The following is a 9,264-nucleotide window of genomic DNA, read 5'->3' as shown; positions in this document are numbered from 1 at the left end:
TATATATATAGTTGCTTTACAATGTTGTGTTAGTTTCTAATGTACAGCAAAGTGAATCAGCTATACGTATACATATATCCCTTCTTTTTTGGATTTCCTTCCCATTTAGTTCACCACAGAGCACTGAGTAGAGTTCCCCGTCCTATACAGTAGGTTTGCATTAGTTATCTATTTTATGCATAGTATCGATAGTATATATATGTCAATCCCCATCTCCCAATTCATCCCACCCACCCCTTCCCCCTTGGTATCCATACATTTGTTCTCTACGTTTGTGTCTCTATTTCCGCTTTGCAAATAAGATCATCTATACATATTTTTAGATTCCACATATATATGTTTGTTATTCTCTTTCTGACTTACTTCACTCTGTATGACAGTCTCTAGGTCCATCAACGTCTTTGCAAATGACCCAATTTTGTTCCTTTTTCTGGCTGAGTAATATTCCATTGTATATATGTACCACATCTTCTTTATCAATTCCTCTGTTGATGGGCACTTAGGTTGCTTCCATGTCCTGGCTATTGTAAATAGTGCTGCAGTGAACATTGGGGTGCATGTGCCTTTCTGAATTATGGTTTTCTCAGGGTATATGCCCAGTAGTGGGACTGCTGGGTCCTATGGTTGTTCTACTTTTAGTTTTTTAAGGAACCTCCATATTGTTCTCCTTAGTGGTTGTATCAGTTTACATCCCCACCAACAGTGCAAGAGGGTTCCCTTTTCTTCACACCCTCTCCAGCACTTATTGTTTGTAGATTTTTTGATGATGGCCATTCTGACCAGTGTGAGGTTGTACCTCTTTGCAGTTTGGATTTGCATCTCTCTAACAATTAATGATGTTGAACATCTTTTCATGTGCCTCTTGGCCATCTGTCTGTCTTCTTTGGAGAAATGTCTGTTTAGGTCTTCTGACCATATTTTGATTGGGTTTTTTCTTTTTTTGATATTGAGCTGCATGAGCTTTTTGTATATTTTGGAGATTAATCCTTTGTCTGTTGATCTGTTTGCAAATATTTTCTCCCATTCTGAGGGTTGTCTTTTTGTCTTGTTTATGGTTTCCTTTGCTGTGCAAAAGCTTTTAAGTTTCATTAGGTCCCATTTGTTTATTTTTGTTTTTATTTCCATTACTCTAGGAGGTGGATCAAAAAAGATCTTCCTGTGATTTATGTCAAAGAGTGTTCTTCCTATGTTTTCCTCTAAGAGTTTTATTGTGTCCAGTCTTACATTTAGGTCTCTAATCCATTTTGAGTTTATTTGTGTGTATGGTGTTAGGGAGTGTTCTAATTTCATTCTTTTACATGTAGCTCTCCAGTTTCCCAACCACTTATTGAAGAGACTGTCTTTTCTCCATTGTATATCCTTGCCTCCTTTGTCATAGATTAGTTGACCATAGGTGCGTGGGTTATCTCTATGCTTTCTATCTTGTTCCATTGATCTATATTTCTGTTTTTGTGCCAGTATCATATTGTCTGGATTACTGTAGCTTTGTAGTATAGTCTGAAGTCAGGGAGTCTGATTCCTCCAGCTCCGTTTTTTTCCCTCAAGACTGCTTTGGCTATTCGGGCTCTTTTGTGTCACCATACAGATTTTAAGACTTTTTGTTCTAGATCCGTAAAAATGCCACTGGTAATTTGATAGAGATTGCATTGAGTCTGTAGATTGCTTTGGGTAGTATAGTCATTTTCACAATATTGATTCTTCCAATCCAAGAACATGGTATATCTCTCTATCTGTTGGTATCATCTTTAATATCTTTCATCAGTGTCTTATAGTTTTCTGCATACAGGTCTTTGGTCTCCCTAGGTAGGTTTATTCCTAGGTATTTTATTCTTTTTGTTGCAATGGTAAATGGGAGTGTTTCCTTAATTTCTCTTTCAGATTTTTCCGTATCATCTTTAATTTCTTTCATCAGTGTCTTATAGTTTTCTGCATACAGGTCTTTTGTCTCCTTAGGTAGGTTTATTCCTAGGTATTTTATTCTTTTTGTTGCAATGGTAAATGGGAGTGTTTCCTTAATTTCTCTTTCAGATTTTTCATCATTAGTGTATAGGAATGCAAGAGATTTCTGTGCATCAATTTTGTATCCTGCAACTGTACCAAATTCATTGATTAGCTCTAGCAGTTTTCTGGTGGCCTCTTTAGGATTCTCTATGTATAGTATCATGTCATCTGCAAACAGTGACAGTTTTACTTCTTCTTTTCCAATTTGGATTCCTTTTATTTCTTTTTCTTCTCTGATTGCCGTGGCTAAGACTTACAAAACTGTGTTGAATAATAGTGGCGAGGGTGGACATCCTTGTCTTGTTCCTGATCTTAGAGGAAATGCTTTCAGTTTTGCACCATTGAGAATAATGTTTGTTGTGGGTTTGTCATATATGGCCTTTATTATGTTGAGGTAGGTTCCCTCTATGCCCACTTTCTGGAGAGTTTTTATCATAAATATGTGTCCCTTTATTTTTAATATTAATAATACTTACATTTATTGTTAACTATTTTTTTATACTTATTGTTAACTTAGAGCAAACCATAACTTTAAGTCCCCAAGAGCACTTCCAGGTTTGGTGATTCATATGGAGGACTCAGGATATAGTTGGACTCATGGCTAAGACATACAGTGAAAGGATACAAAGCAAAATTAGCAAAGGGAAAAAGCTCATGGGGCAAAGTCTGGAGGAAAGCAGGCACAAGCTTCCAAGATTCCTGTCCTAGTGGAGTCACACAGGATGCGCTTAATTCCTCTATCGATGAGTTGTGACAAAATTGTGAAGCGTTGTCTACTGTGGAATATTGTTAGAGACCCAGCGCCCATGGGTTTTACTGGGGGCTGGTCATGTAGACACCTTCTGCCTAGCATGTACAAAAATTCCAGACTCCCAGAAGAAAAGCAGTTGTTCAACATGAACCGTATTGTTTGTACAAAGTTTAGATATAGTAGGCACCTTTATTAGTTTTGGAATGGTGGAAGTGCTCTTAAAATCCAAGTTCCCAGATACTAGCCAAGGGCCAAGCTTGTAAGCAGACCTTTCTAAGGATGGCAATCTAAAGCCTGCTATGTTGACTATTTATGGCATGTAATAAAAGTTAATCATTTCTAGACGTTACTTTTTAAATTATTTCAGGAACCTTATAGCATGTTATTCATAATTTAGGAATGAAGATACTGAGGTTTAGGGAGTTTAAGACCCTTACTCCAAATCATCTATGGTAGATCAGAGCACAGAAATGTTGCAATAAGTATGCAATAAGGAAAGAGAGAAGGAATTGTTCAAAATGGCTCTAACAGCACGTAGGCTGAATTATGCTGTAGCAATCCTCATATCTCAGTGACTTATAACAACTCATTTTATTTTCCAGTCAAGCTCCATGTCTACTGCAGGCCAGCTGGGGTACTCCTCTGTGCCATCCTTGCTCTGGGACCCAGTTAATGGAGCAGTCACTGCTGCTAGTCACTGGGGCAGGAGGAAAGCACAAGGGCAAATCGTACTTTGGCTCTTAAAGCTTCCACCCAACAGTGTGATGTGCATTATTTCCAATGGCCTGTGCAAGCCACATGACTTCACCTAGCTTCCGGAGAGTGGGGAAGTGCTATCCTACTGGGCCTATTCATTGAACAGCACCAACGACTGCACAGCAACCAGACAGCATGAACTTCTGGTTATTTAACCTTCCCTTTGAACCCTCTGCAGAGCCACCATGCCCTCTCCTGATGTAGGTAGCACTGGGAATCTGGTCCCAGTGGCCTAGAGGACATGCCTGGAGCCTAGGGGCACTGTCGTGTGTCTGCTCACTTTGCCCATAGATTGCAGGCTCCCAGGCTAGAACTTACAATGATTAGTAGCTTTGGGGCACCTCCTTCACTAAGCCTCTGGTTCACCCTTTCCTCTGCCAGCAAGCCAAAGTCACATGAAAACTGGAGCTAGAGAGAAACCTCTTGGCTTGATCAGGCTTTCTGAATCCCTGGCAAATGTTGCCTAGACATCTGAAACCCTGGGTTCCTTAAAATGAATTCCAGGGGTATATTTATTAGCAAGCATGAATTTCGACAGATTTTCATGTTCTTCTCTCTTGGCAGGGTGTGCAGGGATCTCCTGCCAGTTTCTGACAGCCTCGTCGCTAGGTGTTAAGTGAAAAACATCATCAGCCTGGTCTATTGATAGGTTCAAGTGACAGTGTATGTTGCCAATCTCAGCCAAGAAACACTTCTGATAATTTTCCTCTCCATCACCATGCCTGGGTGGGAACGTCCCTCCACCCAACTTCCTCAGGAGTTAAAGACGCTGTAACCATATTAAGGCTGCATATGTCTGCATGGCTGCAAGCAGTAGGTTAAGCAGTGGAGGAGTTAAGCAGGGCATATGGCTTCCGGCGGGCTGCCTGAATTGCGGCAGTGTCGCCCAGTCCTGTGCCAAGCAGAGCTGCTGAAGCCGCTGTGCCTGGTGCTCCCGAAAAGAGGGGTTTCAGCCAGACTTGTTGATTAGTGCTCTCTGAGGCTGCCAGAATGCTCTGCCTGCTTGTCAAGGCCCATGTCTGTCATGGACAGACCTCACTCTGCCCTCTTCCACTACCCTGGGCAAAGTGGTCTTTGTATGTCCTCCAGTTCTCAGCCTGTAAGTCAGGTGGACGCCCCTTTCTCCTTCCAACTCTAGTCCCACCTGCTCCCACCAATCTTTCTCTATCAGAAAGTCAGAAAGATCTTTTCAGAATGCGAAGCTGATCATGGCCAAAATAATTAAACAAACGAACAAAAACCTCACAAAACCCCCCAAACACCTCAAAACAAAAAACTTCACTAGATTCTCACTGATGTTAAAATAAAAAAACTAAAATTCTTAACACTGCCTGCACGGTCCTCTCTGACCCCTGCCCTCCTTTCCTGCCTCATCCACAAGAACTCCCTCTTGTTCTCCATGCTCAAGCCACACCAGCTTTCTTTAGGTTCCAGCAGCGGCCATGTCTGTCTACTTCATGGGACTTTGCACGTGCCCTTTCTTCACCCCCAGTCGCTCCCTCCCTGTTTAGTGGCTCCCAACCTTGGCTGCACATTAGAATTGTCTGGGGTGCAGGATGAGGGATCTTAAAAATATCAGTGCTTGGGCCTACCACCAAAGATTTGAATTTCATTGATCTGGAGAGAGGCCTGGTAATCAGCATTTTAAGAGCTCTGCAGGTAATTCTAATATGCCTCTAGGGGTGAGAAACCCTGACCTGGTTAATTCCTGTGCAGCCTTTGGATCTTAACTCTGTGGTCCTTTCTTCAAGGAAGCCTTTCCTTATATCCCCCCAAAGGTCAGAATATTCTTATTTTACATCCTTGAAGAATCACTTACCCTACCCTTCCTCATAGTACTTAGGAGTCTGAATTTTACACTTAGCTGTGGGTTAATTGGGTTAATATCTCTCTTCCTTGGTGGACTTTGAGCTTCATGTGGGCCATGGTTATGTATCATTTTGCTCATCATTGTAAATTCAGTGCCGTCGTAGTGTCTAGCACCTAAGAGGTCAATAAATAATGGTAAGATAAATAAATGAATTTGGGGGCCCTCCCAAATTCTTCAGGGTGGTCCAGCTAATCCTATTTAGATTTTAGGAATATCAGATAGGTTTTAATATTGCTTCTAGCCAAGGGTTTCTCCTTCTCTGGTTAGTCACAAGAATCCCAATCAGTCTCTTTAGTGACCAAGAGCAGATTGGGGGCGGGTAGATCAAGAAGTGTGAAGTGGAGTAGAGGTAGATGAGCTGGTACAACAGTGGTCAGATCCTTCAGGACAGATGGAGAGGTGGAGAAAGCACACGTGGAAGGAATGTTCTAGGTGTAAAACATGGCCTCCCATGAACAGCCCATGAATCAGGTGTCCAGCAAATTCAAGATTCTGCCCCAGAGCACCATGTTTTCACTGTCTCAGGAAAGGAGACGGGTATTCAAACTGGACAGGTAAGAATACATGTGCGTTAGAAGGAATCAACACTTGAAGGGTGATGATATCTTAAGAGAATGTGGAGTATCACTGAATGAATTCAGAGGTCACAGGTCAACACAAGTTATATACCAGAGGAGACAATTTTCAACTGAAATTGTGAAACTGTAGCATATGATCTTTGAGACATAATGAGGGGTAGGGGAGCTGCTAGATGTTTGTAGGGGGCAAATGTTCTGATTTTCCAAAAAGGGGAAAATGGTAGAATCTTGAAATTGCAAATAAAACCTTGAAAAAGATACCTGGAAAAGTTATAGAGGGATTTTTAAAGTTGTAGTTGCGATCCCATAGAAAAGAAAACAAGAATCACTGGACCTAGCATAGGTTTGCTGAGAACATTCATGTTGAACTGACATTTCACCTTCTAGTAAGATTATTAGACAGAAAGATCGTGTTGAAAATATACATGTTGCATATTTTGATTTCAGCACAGAATTAAGTAATGTTTCCTCTGATATCTTTTTTCAGATAAGATAGAAATTAGTTGAATTTGTAACTGACTAAACTACTGTACCTAAAGAATAACTCACGTTAGATAGAGGTCGTACCATTGCCCTGACTTCTAACTTTGCCCCTGTATCTTCTCTTTCTTCTTTTTTCTCTATAGGTTTCCCTTGCATATTCTTTTCCCAGTACCGTCTCTGTGTGTGTGACTGATTTTCAAAACTATATTTCCTACCTTCATCTTTCTCCAAAGCTACAGAACCACTTTTATAGCTGGAAATTCTCAAACTTACTAGCCAAAATAGAACTCATTATCTCTCTTACTACTCACCCCAAATCTGTCTTACCTTTCTTTGGGAATTGGGAAATGAAGAATTTGCTTCTTAACCAGGCATTAGGATCTTTCCTTTCTTGTGTTTGGGCTGTAGCTTATCTTAGACTTTGTTTTTGTTTCCAAGTAGACTGAGGAGAGGTTAGACACCATTACCATCATCACAACTCCTGTCTCTACCACCACGTCCTCCATCACCACCACCGTCATCATCACCATGTTCACCACCATCATCCCCACCATCACTGTCACCACCATCACACCACCACCATCACCACCATCACCATTAACACCATTACCCTACCATTGCCATCACCACCACCATCAACATTAACACAGTTTTTCCAGCACCCAGGGTAGGAAAACACATAGACAACACATAGATTAACACTCTGAGATATAACATGTTACTCGTATTCTGTCATTGAATCCTCACAACCTAATAAGGTAGGTAATACCCTTCTCACCATTTTACAATTGAGAAAGCCAAGTCCTGAAGAGGTTAAGTCCCTTGCCCAAGATCATACGGCTAGGGAATTCTGAGCCAGGATTCATATCATCTGTAGACAGTTCACCTGCAGAGCTCAAACTTTTTTTTTTTTTTTTTTTTTTTTTTTTTAAGCGGTACACTGGCCTCCCAATGCCGTGGCCTCTCCCATTGCGGAGCACAGGCTCCGGATGCGCAGGCTCAGCGGCCATGGCTCACGGGCCCAGCCGCTCCACGGCATGTGGCATCTTCCCGGACCGGGGCACGAACCCGCGTCCCCTGCACCGGCAGGGGGACCCTCAACCACTGCGCCACCAGGGAAGCCCAGAGCTCAAACTCTTGACCATCACTCCCCACAGAGATACCTAACAGATAAAACTTACCCACATTCTTCAAAGGGTTCTTTAACTTTGTGGCACTGAGTATGTTGTGTCACCATTGGTTGTGTAATTCACTGTTTCTGCAGCTCCACTTTGAGCTTCTTAAGGACAGGGCTTCTCCTCTTATTTATCTTTCTACTGCTGCAGCCCAGCACTGTGCTTAGTATAACAGTGAGTGCTAGAAAGGTGATGTCCTTCATTAAGGGGTTTGGATTTTTCAAGGCGTAATCTGTGTGCCATTCACAACAGAATTGCCTTAAACACGTTTTAAGCCTTCACGTGGACCACCTGACTCAATCTCTGGGAGTGGGGTTGGGTAATCCGCATTTTAAACACATTCTCCAGTGATTTTTATGTTCTCTGGTTTGAAACCCACCGCAGCCTCTTCCAGGGCTGAGATTCTGTGATGGTGATTTCTCATTTTGTCCACATAGGACAATAAAAGATGCAATGGAAGTAATGGTTCTGGGAATATCTTTTTAATACCATTTGATTTCTGGGATTCTCTATGCAGCTGTGTTGTTTTCTTTGTAAGTTTCCTCCTCTTTGTGAAAAGAGCCAAGCTATATAAATTAATACAAGTTAATAAAATTAAGCTATACTGTTTGCCCAAGTCATCAGACAGTAGAAACCTCAATAATGCAGCTGCCCTCATGGCTACTAAAACTCTGACCCAGCATTGACTAGAAGGTATTTCTAGCCCAGGCAAGATGGCACTGCAGGGCCAGAGTGTTCTTAAGTACCAGAGGGTCAAGCCATGTAGAGTGAATTACTTCCCCACTTTGCGTTCTCTTCCTGGAATGTTCATATGTGAGCTTGGCCTAATGGACAAAGTCCTCACTCTGAAGTCGGCAGACCTGAGCTTGCCTTCTGTCACCGCTGTTTGGGCAAGTTGGTTACCTTTTCTGAGCTTGTCTCCACATCAAGGAAGTGGTTGAAAAGATCTCTTTGGGAACAATATATATAAAAGGCCCTGTCCTGTGTTTGGCATGTTGTTGGGACTTATACAACGGATATTCCTCTTCCTCTTCCTTTGTCTATTATTTAAAAGTTATGATCATCATAATTCTAATTATTTTTACTCCTTCTTCCCACTGGGAGGACTCAAATAATTGAATCCCTACTACTGATGCTCTTGGAGCCTCATAGCAGCACGATGGCAAATTAAGACTTGCATTAGCTCCCAGAGTTAGTAGTCCATCTCCTTGAAATGCCCCTCAAGGAACTTCCAACAATGCATTGCAAGACATATAATCTGTGTTTTTAACCATAGATTTGGAAAAATACCTGAAGGTAGGCTGCAAAAATGGCCACAATAGACCCCTTGTGATGTGGCTTTGCAATTCCTCCCATCAAGAAGTGTTGTCTGTTTTCCCATCCCTGGGAATTCTGGTCAGGCCTGTGACCTGCTTTTTGATCCACACAATGTGATGGAAGTGATGGCATGCCAGACCTGAGCCTAGGCTTTGCACCATGTGGTAAGAGGCATGACCAGCGTGGCCAGATGGATAAGAGACCTGTGACCCAGTTACCTTTGAAATCCTCTCAATGGCTAACCAATGACCAGATGTGAGTGAGGCCATCCTAGGCCAGCTGGCCTCCAGCCAACCTGCCAGCTGCCCACGGACACATGAGGCAGCCCTGCTG

Source organism: Lipotes vexillifer, unplaced genomic scaffold (genome assembly GCF_000442215.2).
Source record: "Lipotes vexillifer unplaced genomic scaffold, Lipotes_vexillifer_v1.1 scaffold443, whole genome shotgun sequence".
Taxonomy (NCBI): domain Eukaryota; kingdom Metazoa; phylum Chordata; class Mammalia; order Artiodactyla; family Lipotidae; genus Lipotes; species Lipotes vexillifer.
This window is presented reverse-complemented; position numbering follows the sequence as displayed.